This window comes from Prionailurus viverrinus, chromosome A3 (assembly GCF_022837055.1).
Source record: "Prionailurus viverrinus isolate Anna chromosome A3, UM_Priviv_1.0, whole genome shotgun sequence".
Classification (NCBI taxonomy): Eukaryota; Metazoa; Chordata; class Mammalia; order Carnivora; family Felidae; genus Prionailurus; species Prionailurus viverrinus.
Genome location: NC_062563.1, coordinates 95538361 through 95564461, shown reverse-complemented (window position 1 = coordinate 95564461; position 26101 = coordinate 95538361). Strand labels below are relative to the sequence as shown.

The 26101-nt window shown below is 37.4% G+C and overlaps 1 protein-coding gene across 5 annotated transcripts in view; it reads right to left on the bottom strand.

The window, feature by feature from the left end:
* Positions 1-24899, bottom strand: part of CTNNA2 (catenin alpha 2) — a 1116199-nt gene extending 1091300 nt beyond the window's left edge. For all 5 annotated transcript variants that reach the window (XM_047854186.1, XM_047854187.1, XM_047854188.1 and 2 more), the window contains exon 1: positions 24699-24899. The gene's annotated coding sequence lies outside the window, so the exon portion shown is untranslated. The remainder of the gene's footprint in view (positions 1-24698) is intronic.
* Positions 24900-26101: the final 1202 nt, after the last annotated feature.

The window sequence follows — 26101 nt, the reverse complement described above, 5'->3', positions numbered from 1 at the left end:
AAGGGATTATTAATTTCTATAAATGGTGAACATTCCATGACAAGGCAGATTGGTGGATCAAGAAGGTCAAATCATTCAGCTAAGCAGTTTTTTTCTTTCTTTCTTCCTTTTTTTTTAAATTCACCAACAGAACTACTTTCTGTAGGTTTATTTTTAGCCCTCCACATGCACATAAAAAGGGCAGTGACACTGCAGGGAAGAATGGCCAATTCAGCTGACAATGACAAAGCCAGCAACATGAGAATCCCAGGTGAAGAACAAAGATAAATACAATACCAAGAGATGCAGATGCAACTTACCACTAAAATCAATGGTGCAAAATGAGTGGGAGGGGATTAGCTGAAAGCGAATGTGTGCATGCGTTCACACATATTCCTGAGAGACACTTATGTGCATATGTTAATCACTCAAAAATCTTGCTATAATGTTTTCCATATTGAACAATATTACTAGTTAAAAATATTTGTTACAATTTTGCACGTTAAAAATGATAATATAGTAGGAATATCTGAATCTCTTTGGATCTTACCATTTCACTATGAGGCTGTACGTCAGCTAGGATGGTCTCTGGAAGAATGTGATTGATTGAATCTGCCCACACTTTTCCTACCAATCTGCATAGTAACAAATCATAGAGTCTGCACCTTAATAGGGATGGATATATAATCAAGATCAACAGAATATGGGTGATGCTTTCACCTGATTAATTCCACTACTCAGCTCTTAACAAATTAAACTACAAAAAAACCTAGGTACTCAGGAAAGGAGGCTAGAGACGTGAATTCAGGTATAGTATTCTTTCGCATCTCTAACTTTTTGGCAGACACTGTTCAGCGTCCTATCACCTTGGCCAACCATTCCAGGTGTGGCCTCTCTGAAAATTATCTGTCTACAATGCCTTTCTGCAAGAAGCTTGAGTACCAACTAGTTAACATGATAAATGTCTAAATCTGATGAGAACTTGAGAGCTGTTCACTTATGCATCCTTTGAGACATCCCGACAACATTAGTGATATTTTATGGCAAGGCAGGTCCAATCATGATAATTGGGTGGGCATTTTCTCAACTCTTCAACAGAGCTGACAACGTGCAGCTATGAAGGAGCAAGAAGAAACAGAAAATAAGAATCTTGTTTTTCTTTCTCTTCATATTTGATCCATCTCTTCAAATTTAAATTCTGCTAGCATTTATATCTGATAATAAATCATTGTTTATTTAAAAAATAAATATATATATATGAAATTTGTCATTATAAAGACAGACCTAAGAATATATGACTTAGAAAGGTGCACAAGTGCAAAATGCCCAGCTTTTTCCTGATTATAAATGTTTATTTCTGATTATAAAAGCAAAATATGTTCATTGAAAGAAAAAAAAAGCATACACATTTTTTTCCAAAAGAAGTATTTGGGAGTTTTTATTTACTGGTATGTAAGAATTCATTAACTATGAAATAGATTGACTTTGTCATATATTTTAAATTTTTTGCATGCATAGTTTACTAATTTTTTTCATTTCTTTACTATTTAAAAACCATATGTCATGCATAATGTGCCAATTGTTTACTTTTTTTTTTTTTTTTTTTTTTTTTTTTTTTTTCTTTTTTTTTCTGATTTCTTTTTTTTTTTTCTGAAATTTATTGACAAATTGGTTTCCATACAACACCCAGTGCTCATCCCAAAAGGTGCCCTCCTCAATACCCATCACCCACCCTCTCCTCCCTCCCACCCCCCATCAACCCTCAGTTTGTTCTCAGTTTTTAACAGTCTCTTATGCTTTGGCTCTCTCCCTTTCTAACCTCTCTTTTTTTTTTTTTTTTTCCTTCCCCTCCCCCATGGGTTCCTGTTAAGTTTCTCAGGATCCACATAAGAGTGAGACCATATGGTATCTGTCTTTCTCTGTATGGCTTATTTCACTTAGCATCACACTCTCCAGTTCCATCCACGTTGCTACAAAAGGCCATTCCTCTTTTATGCCTTAGAAAGTCCTTTCCTACTCAATACAAAATTAAATTAAATGGCTATAATGAGAGAACACTAAAAATCCAGAAATGAAAAAAAAAAACCCAAAACTTGATATTTTTTAAAAGAAGCCAGTGGAGACACAAGGGAAAGCTACTTAAAATGTAACTGAGTAGTTATCACAGAGTCATGCACAATGTTCTTTCTGAGAAATTAGAGAAACAAGCACAATATCAAAAATGGAAAAGAGTGGCTCAGAATGAAAACCCTATCAGCACAAAAATAAATATATCTGTGTCTACATAGTCATGGGTTAAGGGTAGTAAAAGTTATTTTTTTTATAATAAACAATGTTATCTTTTTTTATAATAAATGAATTTCATCTATATCAGCCTGGAGGTAAGAAATGCCTCTTCACAAATTTCTGTTTCATGTCAGTAAAACTGAATAGAAGAGCTGTTGCTAGCATGACAATGGAGAGATCAAGTACAAACACTGCAGGAAGGTACACAAACTGATCCAAGAATTACCGTGAACAATATGGCCATGATCACTGGAGCCTTCAACTCAGTATCTGTATGCTTAGGATTTTTATGCTGATTTTTAAGAGAAAGTTTCACATTTAAAGGTGTTCATTTCTAAATTGCTTATAAATAAGAATCAGAAACAGCTTAAGTGTTTAAAAATGCAATGAAATACATAGCCATTAAGTGATAATTATAAAATGTGTATAACAATTAGAAAATCCTTATCAAGTTTAGAAACAACACAAAACCATATGCATGCTGAAAATGAACACGCACAAGCCTGTACAACATGAAATCAAACAACATATGCCATGGTGGTGACACAAGGGTTAAAATTTCACTCTTTAGCAAAAAACAATCCTTGACTGGAATCTTATTTGTACAACAAAAATAGTTAAAATACAGCTTTATAAATGCCCCAGGTTAGTGTTCTGGTGTATTCTGCAGGATGGCAGTTCTTCATTCCAGCAGGGGAGAGTAGGTTCATTTATTCATCCTAAATGAATATACGATGTCTGGATGCATGATATTTAAATGTGGTTCAACTGTATTTTGTTGTTTGCTTTTGGGAGTGTTTGCCTGGTTAATGGCCGAAACTCTCAAACTACTGAAGAAGAAGAATAACAACAAAAATATCATTTCCCAAGTGTACTTGTCTACAGAACTTGCTCTGAATGAAGCACTGGTCAGGACTAGTATCCCACAGAAGACACCTTCATTGTGCCCATCCAGACACTCTAAAGACATTACAAACATAAGCTACTATTAAGATCTTAAGATCTTAATGAGTTTTGGGGTCACTTTTGTCACTCATAATCTCTATCATTATTAGCAAGTTGTATATTCTTTAGTATAGTCTTGCTAATAAAATGCAAAGTTTATGTATGATCTACTACAATTATGTAAGACTATGGAATACAGTAACTCCTAAGAACTCACTCAGTTTTTCCTAATTCTCAAGGAATGACTGCTTTAACATGCTTTTAGATATTGTAAAATTGACATTTCCAAATACCCCCACATTTACATAACCTTCTGTTCACTTCATGTCTTAAAAGGATTAATATATTTAAATTGAATAAGTTTACTGAATTACCCTTGTATTCACTGAAGATATACTAAAATATATGACATATATTGAAAGGGATACTTAGATGAATAAAGCTTATCCTGGCTTTCAAGATGAGAGTGGGAGATGGAACCAGGACAACAAATACACCAATAACCCTAAGACATGGTGGTATAACATAGCGGGGTACAAAGGAAAAGATATAGAAGTCAGGAGGAGAGTGAGGTGGAATCATTTTAAGAACTCAGATACAGGTTCATCAAGAAGAAAGGATGCACACCAGATGGATTTAAAAGACACGTAGAACGTCTCCTAAGTAGACAGGAGAAAATGAGACCCAGGTGTCTGTGAAGGAGAATAAAGGGTATATTGGGGGAGCAATGTTTCATACTTGCCAAGGCAGAGAGTTCAAATAGAGGAGCATGAGATTATCTTTTTGGAATATGAGCTTGAGTGTCGAGCCTGAGAGCCCTGAGTGGCAGGCTAAGGCATTTAGATTTAATTTGGTAGCCACAGAAGCACACCAAATGTTTTTCAGCAAAGAAAATTAACTATGAAAAACTAATCTGGTGCAGGTGTGTGTCAAGATTAGGGATGTAACACTGGAGAAATGACACTCAGGAAGAGAGGCAGGGGAAGGAGATTAAATTATGTGACAGGAGGACAGTATAGCATTAAGCAGCAGCCTGAAGGTTTGGGGATGGTTTAAAAAAATCTGTCATCAGAAACCAGCGAGAGAAAGAAGTTTAGAAAACTTATATGTCAAGAATAGTCAATGACGGTTTTTAAAAAAATCAATTACTTTACCAGAGGAATGTAGTCAGGAAAGAAACTTTTAAAGTATTGAAGTATTTAAGTGTTTAAAGTATTAAAGTATGAAGTCTACAATCATCTTTAAATTTTAATTCTATCACAGTATTACTATTGCAAAACAACACAATCCTAACATACGTTTGGGGCAAAGGCTAGAAGGAAGTAAAACAAGAGAACATTCTCTCCCACTCTTCTAAATTAACTGGAGTCAGAAAGCTCCAAAAAGCTTATCCAAGCATCACATGAAGTCATTCCCTTAATCCCTAAGGCAGAATTACTCTCCAGGGATTTCAGACCACCTCTATTTTATTTCCTGAGATGAAGTAGGTTGAGGCAGCAACAGTTGTGTATACATTAACCCTGTTCCTTTCAAAAGAAGTGTAAGAGCAGCTGGTTAGTTCAGCATCTTCAATCACACTATGGCACGGTGGTAGAATTCTTTAGACTGGCTAAGTCCTTTATGAAATTCAGCGTATGTGACAGTTTTCAAGAAAGTCCCTTAGATCTTTTCAGTGCAGTTCTTCATTTGGAGCAGTAGCATTTAAAATGTTTACTAAGATGATTTTATTGATGCAAGTATCATTTTTAGAAGCCAAATAACACCCCTGTGTGCATACGTGTGTGTCAATACCTAGACACTTTGCCTGTCTTGAACCTTAGGCAAATGTTCTTGGACACCCTGTTGTGTATTATTGCAGGCAAAAAACAAGTGTGAAAGGAGACTGTTTCCGTTGCTATGGAAATATCATTTAATTTCCTAATTAGTAGGTATATAAATGCAAAACCATAACACTTGATTATTTCCCAAGTTTGGCAACCAAGTCTATTGTTCATATCTGAGGACAAACCCCTCATGTTTTCAACACTTTCCTTCAAAGTAAGAATTAAGAATTTAACCTGTCTTGCATTTTAATGCTTATAAATTGATTTGCTGTGGGCAAGAGAAATGAAAAAATGTAGCAAGGAGCATATAAGTCATTTATTCTTCTCCTTAAGCAAGATATGTGACAATATCTATTGACTAACAAAAACGAGTCATGGCATTAATTCTGCAAAAAGATTTCTTCAAATCATCACCTTCCCTAATGGTTATGATTTACAAAAGGTGACTTATAAATACAAAATTGGAATTTTTTTTTTTAGTTTTTTTAATATTTATTTATTTTTGAGACAGAGAGAGACAGAGCATGTGCAGGGGAGGGGCAGAGAGAGAGGGAGACACAGAATCCAAAGCAGGCTCCAGGCTCTGAGCTGTCAGCACAGAGCCCGACGCAGGGCCCAAACTCGTCAACCGCGAGATCATGACCTGAGCAGAAGTCAGACGTTCAACCTACTGAGCCACCCAGGCGCCCCACAAAACTGCAATTTAGAAATCCATCTGTTAATACAAAGCAAGGTACAACTGACATCATCTTCTTTGTTTCCCCAAGTTTTGCCTAATTTGGGCTTTGCAAAAAAGTAAAAATAATAGATACTATGCAGCCAAAGCAAAAATGTTTTAAAGCAGCAAACGTAAAACTCACTGCTCCCTACCTACTTGCAGACACTGATTTCACTAATGAACCCCCTAGCCAGGATGTTATCTTGTGCTCAAGTTCCTCCATCAGGAACAATTCAAACTAAACTAAGCCTTCCTCTATCTGAAAAAATATTTCTGTTAGTTGTATGGGCACTATTAGTAAAATACCTTTTTTTTCCTGGTCTGGAGATGTGAGGCACACTGCTAACCACAGATAAGGCTTTTCTCTGCTTTTACTGAAAGCGTGTTTTGTACAAACCACTAAACTCACAAGAGTTACAGTTCAGCATAGCAAGCTTCATTTTTAAAGTGTTACCTACACCAATACCTGAGTAGTGCAGTAAGATGAAGGATGTAGCAAGGAGGGAAATTCCGCTGGCTTAAATACCAGAAATCAGGGTGTAGAGACAACAAATCTGACCTGCCACAACAGACCACAGACAGCCTTCTAAGCAAATCATGCATTGATCATGGGGTCATAGTTTGACCACTGACCTGGCCACTTCCCAATGTCTCTTCTCATCACCAGCAGAGCTCCAGGGGCTCCTGAGAGCAGATTGCATGACTAGCGCAAGGGCCACACAAGAGCTTCCTGGCTTCAGCCTTCACTATCTACTCACGCCATCTCTTGCCTCCTTCCTCCCTTTGGCTGTCAGAACACAAAGACCTCATAGATGGAAACAATGAGCAATGCAAGATTTGATCTTACAATCTACCTTTGCCTCTGTATGTTCTGGGTAAAAATCTGGACCAAGGGTTTGAAGTGACAGAAACCTTTCTGTCCCTCTGCCATGCTTTATTTTTTCCCCCCACTTTGCTTATTTCCTTGACGTCAGTGGTAAATACCTCATATGATTCCCCATTTTCTTTCTCATCCAATGTTTTCATTCTTGGTCTCTTAAGCATTGGTATTCTCGAGGATGCAGACCCCATACTTCTTATACCCCTTTATACAACCTCTGGGATACTTCATCTACTTTCATAGTATTCATTGTTACATCTTTGCCCCAAAATGTCTAATTTGAATAAAAAATAACAAACCTCAGAAGTCCAGACCTTATTTGTCAATGTCTAATGAAGATTTACATCTGGAATTCTTGTAAGCTCTTTAAATTTAACACCACCCAAACCAACATAAGCTTATTCCTAAACTATGTTTCACACCAGGAGGGCAAGGGATAAAAATCAGTTACCTTTGTCTTTGCCTCAGTCACTCACAACCAGATGGTACCTAAGCCTTCTAGTTCCTAAATAATCAGCATTGTCTTCTCCATCCTTCCAGCTTCCTCATGCATCATCCCTTCTCTCCTCTATGCACTCTGGCAAGAGTACCATTTGTGGGTCCCTAAGTTTACAGTGACATTCCTACCTTCATGCTTTCTCCTTAGTGTGGAATGATATTTCCTAACTTGTCTTTATGAGAAACTTCTATATGATATTCAAGTTCCTATTCAAATGTGAATCTTCTTGACCTTTTTCTATTTTCTGACCTCTTATACTCCTTCATTATTGCTATCTAGAACTCTGTCTATACCTCTGCTCCCTGTCGTATTTTTATAGTTTATCATCTGCCTTTCCTACCATATCATTAGATGTCCTAAGCGTAGAAACCATGTTACATTCATCTTGGTATCCAAAATAGGGTATCTTACCTAAGAAAGGCAATTAAAAAATGTCTTTTCAGCTATATTATAGCTAGATGTAAGCAGAGTAAATATCATCTTCAAGATAAAATGTTCATTTTCATGACTACATGAACACAGTAGAATTCTGCTCTACAAACGTATATTAGCTTTCAGTTTATCACTTCTGAAAAATATATGATTTAAAATTAGGACAAGGGGTAATGTCTACTTTCCAAATGGAAAAACAAATAAAACCACAAATAATTATTTTATTTCCTTGCCTTACATTATTCACCCTTTTAAAGTGTACAAATCAGTGATTATTTAGCAAATACACAACCAGTATGTGCAACCATCACCACTAATTCCAGAACTTTCATCACTCCAAAACGAGAACTCAAATCCATTAGCATTCACTCACCACTCCTCCTTTTCCTCAAACCCTGGTAACCACTACTCTATTTTCTATCTATGTAGATTTGCCAGATATTTCATATAAATGGAATTACACAATATGTGATATTTTGTGCTAGTTTCTTTCAAGGTTACCATAATGTTTTCAAGGTTGTCCATGTTTTCACATGTATTTGTACCTATTCCTGTTTATGACTGAATAGTACTCCAATGTGTGGATATACCACATTTGTTTATCCATTTGTCAATATATGGCCATCAATTTGTTCCACTTTTTGCCCATCATGAATAATGTTGCTATGGATACAGGTATACAGGGTTTTCTGCGTGGTAGATCTTTTCATTTCTCTTCGGTGTAAACCTAAGAGTCAAATTATTGGGTCATAAAGTAACTGTATTTCACTTTTTGAGGAAGTACCAAACTATTTTTCCAAAGTGGCTGCACCATTTTACTGTCCCACCAGCAACCTAGATTCTAATTGCTTCACATCCTCATCAACATTGGACAGCATCTCTTTTTGACTAGAGCCAGATGAGTATCAGTACCTCATTGTGGTTTAGAACTGCATGTACCTAATGATCAATTAATTATCCTGAGCATCTTTCCATGTGTTTATTTGCCATTTCTCTGTATTCTATGGAGACTATCCATTCAAATCCTTTACCTATTTTTTATTTAGATACATGTATTTTTATTATTAAGTCATAATAGTTATTTACATGTCCTGGTTACTAGAGTCTTATTAGATATATGACTGTAAAGATATTTCCCCATTGTGTGGGCTGTCTTTCCACTTTCTTGATTGTGTCTTCTGATATAGAAAATTGTGAATTGTGATGAAATCCAATTTTTTTTTCTATTGTTGCTTTTACCTTTGGACTCATATCTAAGAAACCATTGCTTGATCTAAGGCCACCAAGATTTACACCATTTTTTTTCTAAGAGTTTTATATTTAGTTCTTCATTTTGGTCTATGGTACATTCTCTTTTTTGAGTTATTTTTTATATGGGATGAGATGGGGTCGAACCCATTCTTTTATATGTAAACATTCAGTTTTCATTTGTTGAAAATACTATTTTTTACTGAATTGAACTGTCTTGTCACCCTTGTTGAAAAGTAAGTTGGCCATAAATGTATGGGTTTGTTTATAGACACCCAATTCCATCCCATTGATCTATATGTCTTCTCTTAGGCCAGTACCATACCATCTTGATACTATAGTTTTGAAGCATATGTAGAAATTGAGAAGTGTGAATCCCCCAACTCTGTTCTTCTATAACACTCTTTTGGGCTATTCTTGCTTTCCATTTGAATTTTAGGATCACTTGTCATTTTGGCAAAAAAGGGAAGCTGGGATTTTGATGGTGAGTGCACCGAATCTGTAGATATTTGGGGAATACTATCATTTTCACAAAAGTAAGTTATACCATCTGTGAACATGAATGCATTTCAATTTATGTAGGTCTTCCTCAATTTCTTTCAGTAATGTTTTAGAATTTTTAGTATACAAGTCTTTGATATTTTTATATTCTAAAATATTTGCACTTTTTAATTTTTTTTAATTAATTTATTTATTTTGAGAGAGAAAGAGACAGCACAAGTGGGGGAGGGGCAGAAAGACAGAGGGAGAAAGAGAATCCCAAGCAGGCTCCACACTGCCCAATGCGGGGCTCAAACTCATGAAACTATGAGATCATGACCTGAGCCGAAACAAGAGTCGAACTAACCAATTGAGCCACCCAGGTGCCCCGATATTTCACTTTCCTGAACGAAAGGCAAAATAGTAACAGCATAGGTTGTTTTATAATTGTAGTAAGAATAGAAATGAAATCTGTTCAAAGTTAACATTCTACCTCATAAAACTTTTCTTTTTAGTAATTTTTAAAGGTTATATATTTTGAAAGAGAGACAGAAAGCACACATGAGAGCACAAAAGGAGAAGGGGCAGAGAGAGGGAGAGGGAGAGGGAGAGGGAGAGAGAGATAGAGAGAGACAGAAAGAGAGGGAGAGAGAATCCCAAGCAGGCCTTCACTGTCAGCACAGAGCCCAATGCGGGGCTCAATCCCAAGAACTGTGAGATCATGACCTGAGTTAAAATCAAGAGTCAGAAGCTTAACTGCGTGAGCCACCCAGGTGCCCCACCTCAGAAAACTTTTTATGGCACATATTAATAATTTTGATACGAAATATTTTAAATACTTAAGAAAGTATTTTTATACATTAACTTGTTTTATTTAAAAACAATTCTACAGGTGTAAATTAAGGTGAATATCTGGATTTAAGAAGTCAGTTATTCATAACAGCAATAGCAAACAAAATTCTTTCCAAAGGCAGCCAGGCCCCAAGAAAATTTCATCATATATCTCAAATTATTCAGACCACCTAAAACAGAAAACAGTTGTATGCTGGTCACTGAAATCTTTATCTGAACTTATGATATTAGTATTATTGTGACTTATATTTACTGCAATTCTTTAGGAAAAGACAGAACTATTATAAAGCTAACTACATTTCTAAAAATTAGATTTAATGATTCAATGTTAATAAAAATATCTTACAATTCTGAATCTGGACTTGCCAGTTGTTACTCATTTCACATCCATATTCAATTAATATTCTACAAAGAAAAACCCCTATTTTCAATAGTGAATTTACATCATCTACTTATAACATCTTAGTGCAGATCAGAGGATTTTAAGGTGACAGTCTCATTTATGATAAATCAATACCAATATGTATGCATAAAGCCTAGACCAGATGAGTAATTATAATTCAAGGCAATTTGCCCATTTTCGCAATATGCAGAATCAATGAAAGGTTTTCTTTCAAAATAACCATTTTTCATACTAAAAGAACACCATGAAAAGAAAGCCAAGGTTAAGCTTCTCCTAAAGTTTGAAAAAGATCTAGTGCCAAAAATTAACTTCTGTTAAAGAATTGAAGATCTCCAAAGCTTCTCAGTGGTGCTGAACCAAGTACTGTGTTAGTATTTAAATATTTCTCCAAGACAAGGCTGAATGTGAGGGAGAGATGGTATGTGGCAGAACGTCAGTGGGAAAATGATGATAACATAGTATTGAAAGTAGCAGCCAAAGAACAAAGTCATTTAGATAAAATTTTAAAAGTTTACTACCAGGAGCATTATCATAAGCATGTTGTCACCATCATCATAACACCAGTCAACTCAGCCCAAGACCTAAAAAAGACCTAGTTCACGCCTTTGAAGAGCCACATACAAACAGTATCCCCATGAAGTATTCATAGAGGCCTAGAAAAGTGCCAAGTAAATATTTGGAAGTGAGTATACGAAATCCATGTATACACCCTGCTTAGTCCAGAGATAAAGGTTCACAATTACAGTGATACTGGTATAATTACAACAATGTATTTGGGTTACTATGGAAGAGACAAATATTGAGAATAATATTTAAAGCAAAAAGGTGTGTTCAGTTCACACTATAGTGTATTTCATATATGAAGAATGACTCATTCATACTAAATCTAAGTGAATAGGAAAAGGTATCTAAAATTAGAAGAAAACTAAAAGAAAAATAGAAGTATTATATCCTATTTACGTCTGTTTGTGTGTGTGTGTGTGTGTGTGTGTGTGTGTAAGTTGCCATATACTGTTGTCTTTACGTACAAAGAGGTTACACAAATTGGTAAGAAAAACACAAGAAGAACAATGTTCCTCAACTAGTAAAGTTATTTCAACAAGGTGACTGGATATAAGATCGAACACAAAAATGTAAAGGAATAGTTTCTATATCGGTAATAACCTTTTAGAAAATGTAAAAGAAACACAATCCTTTTCCTAACAGCAAAAGAAACTACAAACAAGATGATAATAAATGTAACATGAAATGAGAAAGACTTTCCTCTTTGAAGAAAACAATTTATTATATTGAGGGACATGAAAAAGGCCGCAATAAATGAGCCACGCCAATGGAAAGACTATGAATGAGAAAGTTGTTACTTTCCTCTCAAATACTCTTAAATCAAATACAATGCCAGTTGAAATCCCAAGGGTGTTATTTATGAAATTAGATAATCTGGTTATCCTAGTCTTTTAAAGAAAACGCCCAACAACAAATAAGAGAATTTGGAAAATAAAAATCATCACTTACTAGACATCGCAACATCCCATAAGCTATAGTGGTTATAAGACTGTGACAACAACAAAATTCTTTATACCCAGAGAATATAAATAAGTCCTATAAATTAAAATAAGATAAATAATCCACTAGAAACACATGGGTAAAGATATGAACGCAGTTACCACAGCAGAAGCAAAACGTTAGGCCATTAGGCCCAAAAACAAATGAAAAGATAGTCAACCTCTCTATAAATCAGAGAAACAAATTCATATAACAAGGTGCCATTCTTACCTATGCATTGGTAAACTTTTCCAAGTTAAAGCTATCATGTATTGGCAAAAGTTTAAGGAAATATGCACCTTCCCATCTGCCGGTTGAATGTAAAGAAAGTAGTGCTACCATTTTGAAGACCAATTAGGTATCAACTATTAAAATCTAAAATGCACATACCTCATTCCTCAAAATTACAACTGCCAGTGTACTTTCCAAAGGAATACACTAGAATGTGTGGACAAGAAACTTGTATAAGGATGCTTGTTTGAAATAGCAAAATAATAGGAATAAACTGTCATGAAAACACAAGGCTTAAATAAACCATGATTAAACCAAACTATAGAAAAGGCAGCAGTTTAAATGTGTGTGTGCGTGTGTGTGTGTGCTCATGTTATCCACTAAGCTATATGTGAAGTGAAAATAAGGCATAAAATACTATGTTACCATCTCAGTAAATATAAGAAAATACACCTTACTACACAGACATTAATCACCTATATATGTTAAGGGACTCTCCTGGGGCCCTAAGGTCAATCTCCTGCCCATGACACAACCCATATTTGAAGGCAGATCTGTATAAACATTTTATCTCCATAGATAACCAAAAACTAGAAACTTAAATTCCAATCAATGTAATGTTTCAGAGGATTGGACATGGAGGAAGAGTTTTTATCACCCGAGGAAATGCTTAAGTATGTTTAGTTTAAAAACCCAAACACAAAATTATATATACCTATGATATCAGGTATGCTTTAAAAAGACCTCTGCATGATAAACTCAGATATACTCATAGTAGGGGTGGGGGTTGGGGTGAGGGAGAAACCTTGAAATTTACCAAATGTTCATTGGATAGTTGTTGGACTGCAATCATTTTTATTTTCAAGTGTCTTTTTTCTGTTTATTTTCTAGATGTTCAGCAATGGGCATGCACTACTGCAAGTGTAAAAGACAAAATGTGTTGTTTCTGAAATAATGTATCTTCTGTTATTACATCCTTGAGATACCTTGATACAGATAATGCCAAAATGTTTCTCTACTCCCAGCCTGGCTCTCCCCTTCACGCCAGGCCAGTCCCACTTCTCAGCTGCTTACTGAGCAGTTATCAGCCTCCCAGCTTCTGTTCTCCTGGCTATGACTCCACCTCTGCCCCTGCTGTGCTCATTGATCCCACCTTCCTGCTGGCTCAGCCCTGTCCCAGTTCCCAGACCGAGGCAGGACTGAAATAAAAAGTACTAATACAAGGTCATCCCCTCCTCCATCTCTCTCCCATCCATTACTAGACCCACTTGTTTCTGATTTTGAGTTCACCTGGACTTCTGGCCCATGCCGCTGTGGAGTCAGTATCACATTGCACGACATCTCTATCGTATTCTTTCTGGTATTAAACGGTTCAGGTACTTTTCACCCCTGCTAGATTGTCAACTCATAAGGTCAAGTGCTCTATCATACTTTTATGTAGATCCAGGGCTGTGTCCTCGAAAACAGTGGTTTTAATAACTTGTAAGAAAGTATTTGATGAATGACTGCTACATTTGTTTAACCAGAAATCTGTAGCATTTGTTTAAAGATAGAGTTCAGAGACCTAATTCAACAGCTCGCATTTATTAAGAAACTAATGGGGGCCCAAGATTGAAATAGGGAAATATTAGAACAAAATGAAGGTATGGCTTCTATTCTTGACACAGAATCTAAAGTGGGTTGACAACACCTATAAAAAAAAAAGGAGAGAATAATTACTGTTTTAGCTTCTGCCTTAACAAGCAAAACATGAAAATCCTCTTGCCTGAGGTCCTGATTTCACAGATGGGCAAACTGCAATCGAGTTTGCCTGCCTGGATTCCAGACTACTGCCAGCAGTGACTTTCACCTCCTGTCCCAACTCTATGGGCCCCCGTGTGCCTGGCTCTGCTTGTCACTATGCATGTGCTTGCCTACTTTGAATTATCCCCCTGGATCTAGATTCTTTCTTCCTCTAATTCATGCTGTGCATTAGGATTTAAATTTCTTCCCTCTTTTTTTTTTTTTTGCTAGGGTACCCTTTGTCACCTGTTTCTGCACATGTTCCCACAATAATAGACTATGGCGACAATCCTAGCTTTTCTCTTCAACCTCCTTCCCATAAGATGAATATCATGGCAGGCATCTAAATAAAATTCAAACAACACTGCTACTTGCTTACCCAACATTCGTTTCCCCTTCCTTTTTCTTAACAGAACTGCCATTCAGTACATCTCTCCCCTTCATTTCCTACACACAGCCTACCACTTCAGAGAAAGCCTATCTCATCTGAGCTGGGAGATCCTGATTAGCCTAAACTAGGAACATGCTATTCCCTTTCTCTTTGCTACTGAGGGCATTGGGGATGGCCATGTGATCCAGTACTGGACAGTGAGATAAGAGATAAGGGAGGACTTTTGGCAAAGGTTTCCTCATTTTTCTGGAAGGCACACTGCTGCTGCATGATGGTGGGCTTAGAACTGCAGTAGCCATCATGCCGCTGGCTGACGATGAGGTCTAGACACAGAGGGGCAGAGTCCAGGGAAGAGAGGGAAAGCCAAGCCGAGGCCTGACACCTAGACCTTCCCATCCTTCAGGTTTCTTGTTACTTTGGCAAATCTTTTTGAATGTATTCTCTTTCCTCTGCTGCCAGGTTGCTTGGAGTAGATAGCACAAAACCCAAAACCATATACCAGCAGTTCTGTTTTCTTTTTCAAAGAATAACTTTAAAATGGGAATTTGAATTGATGGATATTTGGGTTGTTTTTAGTTTGAAGCTATTATGAATAAAGCTGCTGTTGATGTTCATGTAAGAGTCTTTCTGCTATGTTTTCATTTCACCTGGGAGTGGAACGCCTGGATTGGGTGGTAAAAACATTTTTAACATTAGGAGAAATGGCCAAACTGTTTCCCAAAGTGTTGGATTCCCATGAGCAATGTATGAGTGCCTCAGACACCTCACATCTTCTCCAAAACTTGACATTATCAGTCTTTTTAAATTTAGCCATTCTAGTGTTTGTACGGTGGTCCTGTGTTGTGCTTTTTAAAATTTCATTATTTAGGAGCACCTGGGTGGCTCAATCAGTTGAGCATCTGACCTCGGCTCAGGTCATGATCTCACTGTTTGTGAGGTCGAGCCCCGCTTAGGGTTCTGTGCTGACAGCTCAGAGCCTGGAGGCTGCTTCGGATTCTGTGTCTCCCTCTCTCTCTGCCCCTCCCCCACTCATGCTCTGTCTCTGTTTCAAAAATAAAATAAACATTAAAAATAAATAAATAAATAAATAAATAAATAAATAAATAAAATTTCATTATTTGGGGCAAATAATGGAGTTGAACACCTTTCACATCTTCATTGGCCATTTGTATATTTTCTTTTGTGAAATATATCTTCAAATATTTTGTCCATTTTTTTCATTGGATTGTTTGTTCTCTTATTGAGATGCTAGAGTCCTATGTACACTTAGGACAATTAGTCCTTTGTCCAGTATATAGAGATACAAATAGAAATACACAGATATAGCAAATCTTGTGTTTTTGAAAAGTTTTTTTTTATTTTGATAACATCTAATTTATGTTTTTTTATAGTTAGTGCTTTTTGAGTCTTAAGATATTACTGCCTAACCACAAATCACAAAGATTTTCTCAAATGTTTTCTTCTACAAGTTTATATATTCAAAGCCATAGAGAAAACTCAAAAACATTATGCTCAGTAAAAGATGGAGATAATAATGACTACACATTCTCTGATTCCATCTATATCCATTCCTAGAACAGGAAAAACTAATCAACAGAGAAATAACAGATCAAGCAGAATGGAACTTTTTAGTGTAATGGAAACAGTATATATCTTGATTGCAGTGGTGGTTACAAAGGTTTATTTGTCAATGCACAACCACACCTAAAATGAGTACACTTTGGAGAATAGACTCCAGAAATACACTCATATTTACATGGTCAATTAATCTTCCACAAAGGAAGAATATACAATGGGGGAAAAGATAATCTCCTCAATAAATGAATAGTCACATGCAAAAGAATGAAACTGGACCATTTTTGTATACCAGATACAAATGTAAACTCAAAATGGATCAAATACTTAACTATAAGACCAGAAACCATAACACTCCTGAAAAAAACATAGGCAGTAAGCTCTTAGACATTAGTCTGAGCAATATTTTTTGGATCTGTCTCCTTAGATGAGTACAACAAAAACAAAAATAAGCAAGGGCACCTGGGTGGCTCAGTAGGTTGAGCGTCCAACTCTTGATCTTGACTCAGATCTCAGGGTTCATGAGATCAAGCCCCATATCGGGCTCTCTACTGGCAGTGCGGAGCCTGCTTGGGATTCTCTGTCTCCTCACCCTCTGCCCCTCCCCTGCTTGCACTCTCACTCTCAAAATAAATAAATATTTAAAAACCAACAAAAATAGGGGCGCCTGGGTGGCTTGGTCGGTTAAGCGTCCAGCTTCGGCTCAGGTCATGATCTCACGGTCCGTGAGTTCAAGCCCTGCGTCAGGCTCTGTGCTGACTGCTCAGAGCCTGGAGCCTGTTTTGGATTCTGTGTCTCCCTCTCTCTCTGCCCCTCCCCTGTTCACGCTCTGTCTCTCTCTGTCTCAAAAATAAATAAAAACGTTAAAAAAACTTTTTTTTAAAAAACCAACAAAAATAAACAAATGGGATTACATCAAAATAAGAAGCTTTTGCTAATTACAGAATACCATCAAAAAAAAAAAAAAAGAAAAAGCAGCCTACTCAGAGAAGATATCTGCAAATAATATAATTGATAAGGGGTTAATATCCAAAATTTATAAGAAACTCACACAATTCAATATCAAACAAACAATCCAATTTAAAAATGGGCAGAGGACCTGAACAGACATTTTTTTCTCCAAACAAGACATACAAATGGCCAATAAACACGTGAAAAGATGCTCAACATCATTAATCATCAGGAAAATGCAAATCAAAACCACAATGAGGTATCACTTCACACCTGTCAGAATGACTGCTGTCCAAAAGACAAGCCATAACAAGTGTTGATGAGAATGTAGAGAAAAGGCAACTCTCATTCACTATTGTTGGGAATGGAAAATGGCACAGCCACTATGGAAACAGTACAGAGGTTCCTCAAAAAATTAAAAGTAGAGCTAGCAAGTGATCCAGCAATTCCCCTTCTGGGTATTTATACAAAGAAACTGAAAGCACTAATTTGAAAAGATATATGCACCCCTATGTTCACTGGAGCATTATTTATAATAGTCAAGACATGGGAGCAGTTTAAGTGTCCATCAAGAGACAAACGGATAAAGAAGATATGGCACTCACACAGGTGTATGTACACACACGTGCGTGTGCACACACACATGCACACACACACACGTGACAACATGGGTGGACCTAGAGGGTGTTATGTTAGGTGAAATAAATTAGATAAAGAAAGACAAATACCATATGGTTTCACTTATATGTGAAATCCAAAAAACTAAACAAATAAACAAACAAAACAAAATAGAAACACAGATTCATAAATATGGTGTTTGCCAGAGGTGAAGGGATGGGAAAAATAAGGAAAGGGGATTAAAAGGTACAAACTTCTAATTATAAAACAAAACACAAGGATACAATGTACAGCATGGGGAATATATTTAACAACTTTGCTTGGTGACAGACAGTAGCTAGATTTGACATGGTTATCACTTTGTAATATATATAAATGAATCATTATGTTGTACACCTGAAACCAATGTTGTATGCCAACTACACTTCAATAAAAGAAAAAAATGGATATAATATATTATACAGAAAATATACCTCAACAAATTTTATTTTAGAAATTTTAAAGGGAATTTGGTACAATTCTGATGACCATAGAGTCCTATGGAATAGGATTTAGGCAGTAAGCAGGACTTCACTGTGCCTGAAGCAAAACTACTAACCTCAGAGCATATATAATTTTTAGATAAATATCACCTTATTCTAAATTTGTTAATGTCATAGAATCTTTCAGAGACATTGGCATTACTCAAACAAGTCCACCATACAACGGGCTAGTCCCTGAATGGAGGTAGCAACTGACACATGCCTTCAGGCCAGGAAGGGTTTTTAAAAAGGAGAGAGAGGAAAGGATGGAAAGGTAAGAAAGAGAAATGTGTTGTAGTTCTCCCTTAGCCCAGAGACTCTGTGAAGCTAAATTTGCAATTTTCTTGGGAAAGAGAAAGCATATGCCACTGAAGATGAAGGTTTTTCTCACGTAGCAGCAGTTTATGTTTCAAAAGAAAAAAACAAATGGGACACAGTAAGAAATAAATCATTACGCCTTGAAATTTTAAGGGAAACTCACAGGTAGTTATTATAGAATTTTATAGCTAGAAACACTCTATATATCATATAGAGTCAAAACCACTTAAAATAAAGATTAAATAAATAAGCCTTGGAGAGTGTGAGGCTTGTTTAGTCATATAACTAGTTAGTTGGTTGAAAACCTGGAGGAAGAACTGAGGTGTCCTGGTGCCTGATTCAGTGCTTTTATAAAATTACAATCTCTAGCCCAATGCTCTGCACACAGCAGATATTTAGAAAAACAAAAAACAAACAAAAAAACTTACTGAATAAATTCATGCTAGGTAATAGGATAAAAAATAAAAAGAGAGTGTAAGTGAATAGAGAGATAAATTTAGATGCAAACATTTTCCCTAACAAGTTCTGTATATATTTCTTTATGCCAATTCTGCATATTATAGGGGTAAAACATAATTTGTGGAATTACGCTGGCAGGTATCAATGCCTGAAGAAAGAAAATGAAGACCAGTGGTAAACTCTCAAGAACTGTAAGATGTCCTTTCCTAGCAATAACTGAGGACAATTAGCTCTTCCTGAGATATTTGAGGGGCATTTCTATCTTTTTACTGAAAGATGGATTAATGATGTTTAACAACAGTTTTCAGGCCTTATTGAATTTACAATAAACTTGAGTGAGTGTATTTGCACCAAATCTTTGTCTAATCACAATTAAAATCAAATGAGAATGTCAGCTCCTTTGGTCAAGCATGGAGTCACTACAGTTTCTGGTTAGGTTGTGGGAGACCTGACATATCTCCATCAGGAGTTCATGGCTTTGGCTGTGAAACATCAAAATGCTATAAAAAAAAAAGATCTTGGATTTACTGCAGATACATAATAAACAACATAACCCCAGTTTACACAACATTAATATATTAGAAGTGTCCTGTTAATTTTTCTATTATGGTTCTATAGTCCATAAGATCTTTTAAAATTATTTATTTTACCTCAATCCTGGTGGCATGTCCATTATTTTAAGGTAGGAATGTTGGAGCAAGTTAGGATATTACTTGATTTGGATCTTGATCCCAATCAGGCAGTTCCCACAGGTGCTATATTACTTAGTCCCCCCCCCAAAAAAAAGCATAAAATACCAAGATACTGAGAAGTAGCAAAATAATGGAAAGCCAACATTTGATTTTACGTACATGTTTTTTCAGCTATGATCTAGTTTTAAAGAATGTTAACTGAAATATATTTGTGTGTGTATACTTTAAAACAAGTAAAACATGGATTTAATCAGCATGACAGGAAAAATACAGAAAACCCTTAGTTTAACAGGAAATATTAATTTTTCAGCTCCATAGATGAAACAAAATTAATTCATTTTATCTTATCCTGACTCTACCTCTCCATTTGGTCACCACCTTAACATATAGGGAAGAAAATTGCTTATTTTATTCCTGTTAATGCACACTGTCTTCACATCTGAAAAACAATAGTCTACGAGTTGTACATGCAGATACAACTTGTAAATAAAATGGAACAAAAGCCCTATAAAATTAAGCTTTATAAAATCAGACTATCACTGGTGTTTTTTAATAATATGTTACAGGTAATAATCTCAAAAAGTTGTTGAATGCATATGTTGTGGTTGAGTTAGAATTCATCTCCAAGGTAAAAATTCACTTATGAGGAAAATAAAAATGTCTAAAAGTAAAGTGTGTCAAAAATCACTAGTGCTTTAATACGGAACTGCCTAGAAGTAATATATTTGAAAATGTTTTATTCAGATATGCTGAATCTTTAAAACAACAGAATATTGAGGAAAATCTCAAAATAGAAAAATGCTATAGTCTATGGTCTGTTAAACTGCTAACTTTAACATTCATGTTTCTTATAAAATAATTTTCATGTGACCATTTTCAGTAATATTAAAACTATAAAAAATAAATATAAGAAGAGTATTTTACTATTTTAGAGAAAGCAAATTGTGTCAATGGATTAAAATGGATGAAACATGAAAACCATAAAGATGAACACTAACATTTTTTTAACTTGCAGGTAAAATTTTCTGAAAACCCTTTTTTCCAATAAGATAATATAATTCGTATCACTGATGCTGTTGGATAATTGTTTCGTGGATATATGTTTCAAAATAGTTAATAAACACCTGTCAAAAGTGTACCAACAGACGTAGCCAGTAAGAAACTTGCATCCCATCCTATGCAGACATTTAACTTGCCTAGTGCACACACACATTCCCAACAGACCCCCTGTTGTCATCAGAGCTTAGTCTCCCCGTAAAATACTTGGAATAGCATAATCCATACAGGATCATTAATAATCTTGAACACCAAAAAATGGGAGGAAGGGGGATTGCTGTTATTAGGAAAAGTCAACAATAAAATAAAAATAAAGTTCCTGGAAATATAATTACCCTAAAATTACCTGCTTCATGTGTGTCAACATAAAATAATCTTGGTTATTATTTTCCAAGCTACAGTCCTGGAATATTCCTGGGTTAAGTCAAAACAAGAGAGAGTTGTGATAATCACAATATTGAACCTTTGTTGTTTAGAAAGGTCAAGTTTACTCTCTGCCTTGAAAGAAAAGAGATGAAAAAAAAAAACCAGTCTGGGTCCTCACCTTGACACCGACCTAGGATTCAGTGTCTTGGGATGGGGCTTTGGGTGAGCACTAATACAAAACCCCTGGGTAGCTAAACATTCTGTCATAAAATAGATCTTACACTACAACAAGTTGTCTTATCCTAAGTGTTAGCGTAATTACCCTGACTATATAAGTGTAACACCTTTTAATACCCTCACCAGTATGCCAAATATTCCACTAAGGAGTCTTCCCAAACACACCTTGCTGCTTCTTCGCTTTCTGCTTTTGTTCCAGCTCTGGTACCCACACTGCATGAAATCCTTCTCAGGAATACCCGTCCAAGCTTCAGAACTACCGGTGAATACAATCTTTCCCTGGCTACATAAACATCTGTCCTGTTTGCAATTCCTCACTTACTTTCTCTTCACTCTTTTCTAGTACATAATCATATATTGTCTTATTTTAAAGCCATATATTCTAATTACAATAATGCTTACCCAATATATACATTATTTGTACTAAGTACTTTGCTTAACATATTTAACCCTTAAAGCAATCCCATGAATCAGAGTCTACCAAGGTAGACAACACTCTCTACTACTTAAATAAAGCATGCACTCAAATCTAAAGCTCTCTCCAAAGACCTTATTCTTTGACATTGTGAAATATGACCTCATGCAAATGCCTGCTCTCCTCTACTAGACTGTAAGCTAAGGTCAAAGACAGTGGTGTCTTTTACTTCTTTCCAATACCTCACATCACTTAGCATATGGTTGGGCAGGTTTTAAGAGCTCTGAGTGAGGGAGGCACACAGAATATACCCATAATATTTCCTACAGTGTCCATTAAATGTTCTGTTGGGTCTTTATCTGTACCATACATTCTTAAAGGTCCAGTCAACTAAAGGCAGAAGCTTCCAGAAATGAAATTCTTCATAGGAAGTCTCTATCTGTAAACTGGATTTTGGTCAGAGTAGCAGGTTGCTTTTTGAAGACACTAGTTTCTCTTCTATTTTATATGTTATTAATTTTACTCATCTGTCTCAAAATCTTGCTGTAAACAGATGTCATTTTATCTTCTATTCTTTAATAAGCTACCATATTTTGTTTTCACTAAGTGGACAAATGTTTACAAAGGAGACAAATAAATGGTACCTTTCTTTCCATAGTAAGAACAGTATTGAAAACTGAGACATAACACCCACGTCATTCTATGTAGCAAAACTGCAATAAGGAAAGAGCAGGACTGACTGAGGGGCCTTCTCCACTGCACACTCATGAGTAGGAAGCCCCACAAAGAAAGAGCAGTAGAGATGCTGGAAGGGGAAAAAGTCATTTGAGAGTAAATTAGGATAAAACTAACTTATTTTATTCATATACAATTACTACCAAAGTCTTTCACTAGCTTCACAGCATTCCAGGAAAAGGAACAACAATGATACAGAAACACCCCTATCTACAATTGTGTTCACTTTTAAGTTATGTCACCACTCAAACACAGATAGGGTTGACTGCAATTCTGCATCAGGATGTTGGTAACACTGATAATTCAACCAAGCTTCTGCCACATGTCTTAAGAATCAGCCAAGTCATTAATGGAATTGCATTCCTACCAAAGGGAGTTGAGGCAGAGGGTAGGTCCATCATTCCTAATAACACCTACTTTCCCAAAACTGATTCAGATGATTAACTGTATCAGTTCTTCATCAAATCAGCACTCAATCACTTTGCAAGGTAATTCTCTTCATCTCAACTCCTACTTTTACATGCCCATAAAATGCAAAAATGCATATTGCACTACTGACATATAATAATTTAAATAAAAAGAAAAAAATCAATCATTTGCTCCCTGCATCACATCTTACTGGCAGCTTCACTGAATCCATGTGAATTCAATCCCTCCCTACACACTCATTAAACTTAAAATATTGCTATTCCATGGATATTAAGGTTTTGGGGTTTTGTTGGTTTTTTAAAGGAGAATAGATATTACAAAATACAAGCTTCTAAATACTCCATTTCTGATTTATACTTACACTGTTTTTGGAGCTTTCTGAAATGATGAATAAACTAAACATTCTGAGGCATGGTTGTCCCACCATGTATAAATAAACTTTTCAGCCACAATACTTGCAAAAAGGAAGTCTGAAAAATTACTATTGATATATATAATGGAAGGAGTTAGAGTGCAAGCTAAATAAACCAAAGTGAAATATAACATTTAGTGAAACTAAGTGGTACAAAACCAATTGAAATTTTAAATTGTTAATAAGGGTCCCGGAGCTAATTCAACTTTTCCATTGTTGTAAACCACAAACAGAACTACACAGTATGTTTCTTTTCAAAGATCTTTACAGTTCCTGTAAGATGGATGAGAAAGGCTAAGAGTATCTGTTAAGGCTCTAATGCACCTAATGCTTTTAAAATGGTATATTTATAAGCCTGCTCATTACTCATTACTCCAAAACTATTCATTGTCCTCCTTTAGAAGTTAAGCCATAATGAACAAAAGTGTATTCTTCCATTCTTCTGCTCCCTGTTTTCCCAGATCTATCTACCTTAGTGTTCTGTATGTTGACCAAAACATTCCATAAATAATGCTATGGTGCACACACATTAAAGTTTAGAGAGTTTCTGCTTTTGAAGGAGATAGTGACAGAACTAAGGATACACAGGTTCAATTCCAAGACAAATATTAGGCGGGTGGTTTGAAAATATCCATCAAAAGAGGCCTAGGGGAAAAGGATACAAGCGTCCACTGCCACCACCCTTCCTCTCCCCTCCCCTCTTCCTCTCTTGTTCTCTTCCTCTCTTCTCTTCTTTCCTTGTGGCTTCTCACAGAGACCATCAAAGCGGGGAAAGCTGCTAATTTAAAATTAGTGAGACACATACTGGGAATATGTAACTCCCAGGAGGAAAAAAGAAACTGCTAAAAAGGGGTGTGGGGGGTTGTTGGCAACATGTTTAAGTGACAATCTTCCCCACCCCCACCCTAATACTGCACAAATCCACAGATTCTTTCCAGACCCTCTTCTCTTTCCAGGTCCCAGTACTCTAACCAACTTGACCCTTAATCCGAATAATTTAGGGACCTGCAGGGCATCCGCTGTGCAAGAGTGTATCTCTTGGTATATGTGCCCAATTTTCTGGAAGCCCCTGAATCCGGACAGTTGTAGCAAGCAAGGGATCTCCCACTGGGTAAGGGGTGAAGAAAGGGGGGAAGAGATGGAGTCAACAGGAAAGGATGCAGAGCAGAGCTTGAGGGCGAGTGGCTGAAAGGAAGACAGGGAAGAAAGAAAGGGTGGGAAGGAAGTGGGGCTGGGAGAGAGGAAGAAAGGGATGAAAGAAAGGCTGGAAGAGAGAAAGGAGGGGAGAGGAGAGAGGGATGTTGGGAAGGATGAGGGCGGGAGGGTTGGGGAGCGGGGAGGGAGGGGAGGATGGAGAGGATGGGAGGGAGGTAGGGAGGGAGGGAGGCAGGCAAGGATGGAGGATGCTCTGCCCAGGACTCACCTCTGTGGGTCGGTGGGAGTTTCTCGCCTCCTCCTCTTTTTCGCCCGTTCCCAACAGCTGGAGGGGTAATCACAGAAGGGACTGGAGAGGCGGCGGCGGGGACGAGGGCAGCAGCTGCTGCAGCCGCCTCTGGCCGAGGTGCGGTGCCTCCTGCTCCGCCCGCCAGCCCGGGTCTCCGCCTTACTCAGGGCTGGAAGCGAAGCCGCTCCCCCCTCCCCCCGCCCGCCCCGCGTCCTGCCCAAGCGCGAGCGGCAGCGGCCCGGATCGCCGCTAGGGGAGACGGGCAGTGCGCAGGCGCGGCCGCTTGCTCGCTGGCGCGCCCCCGTGGTCCCCGCGGCTCCGAGGGGCTGGAGGAGGCCAGGGGTAAGGGGAGACGCTGGCGCGCACGGCCTAGGGAGCGTCGAGCGGGAGGGGCAGGGGCGGAGCTGGGGAGGCGAGGCTAGCTCCACGCCGCAGGTGGGGGGAGGGGACGACAGCGAAGGGGCACCGCCGAAGGGCGCAGGTGCCGTGTCCATGACAACCGCGTTACCCTTCGGGAGGGGACCGGGAGCTGAGTGGCCGGAAGCTGCGAGGACCGGGTACTGAGACACCGTACTGGAGAGGTCCTGAGGAGGGCGGTGGGAGAAGGGGACTGGGGTTGCTGAGTAGGAAGAAAGGGTGAGCCCAGAGAGGGCACGAACGCTTGGCAGGAGGAGGGCTGGGCCTAAGTGCAGCGAAGGTAGAGATTGACAGGGGCTGTAGGTTTGTTGGGACCTGGAGTACCCAGGGGAGGAGGATTGGACTTTAAAATAGGACCTGGAAGAGGATGGAAGTGTTAAAACAACTTGCTCATTTCATGAGCCTTTGTTGAGTGCTGTGTATGTGGAAGGCATTCTAATTCTTTTGATTCAAAGATAATTACTAAGCCTCTAATTTGCACCGGCCACTCTACTTAAGCATTTCAAGACATCAAAAAATGTTTAATATCAGGTGTTTGTCCTCGCGGAGGTTATACTTTAGTTGGGGAACTTAACAGAGAATGTAGGGGGTATATGCTCTGCCCATCACCATGAACTGGGGCTGGAATGTAACTGTTACAGAAACGCTTGAATTGAAGAAGGTACAAGCTACATCAGATGCATAACATAAGTTACAGTTATCTTTGTTCCGCTACAATGCCAAGTGACTTTTTTTATTTTTTAATCAAGAGAGAAAAATAAAGACAAACCCTATGTCAGTTTGGGAAGACACAAGTGATGCTGCATTCACAACCCGCTGCATGTCTGGTCTGCTCGCCCACCAACATCAATGTGTTTATTCATGCCAACCTTTGTACAACCTTATATCACTTGGTACACGAATTTTTTAAACTCCTTTCTTGGCTATGCCAGCTATGTTATATATCCCCTTCTTATTCCTAAGAT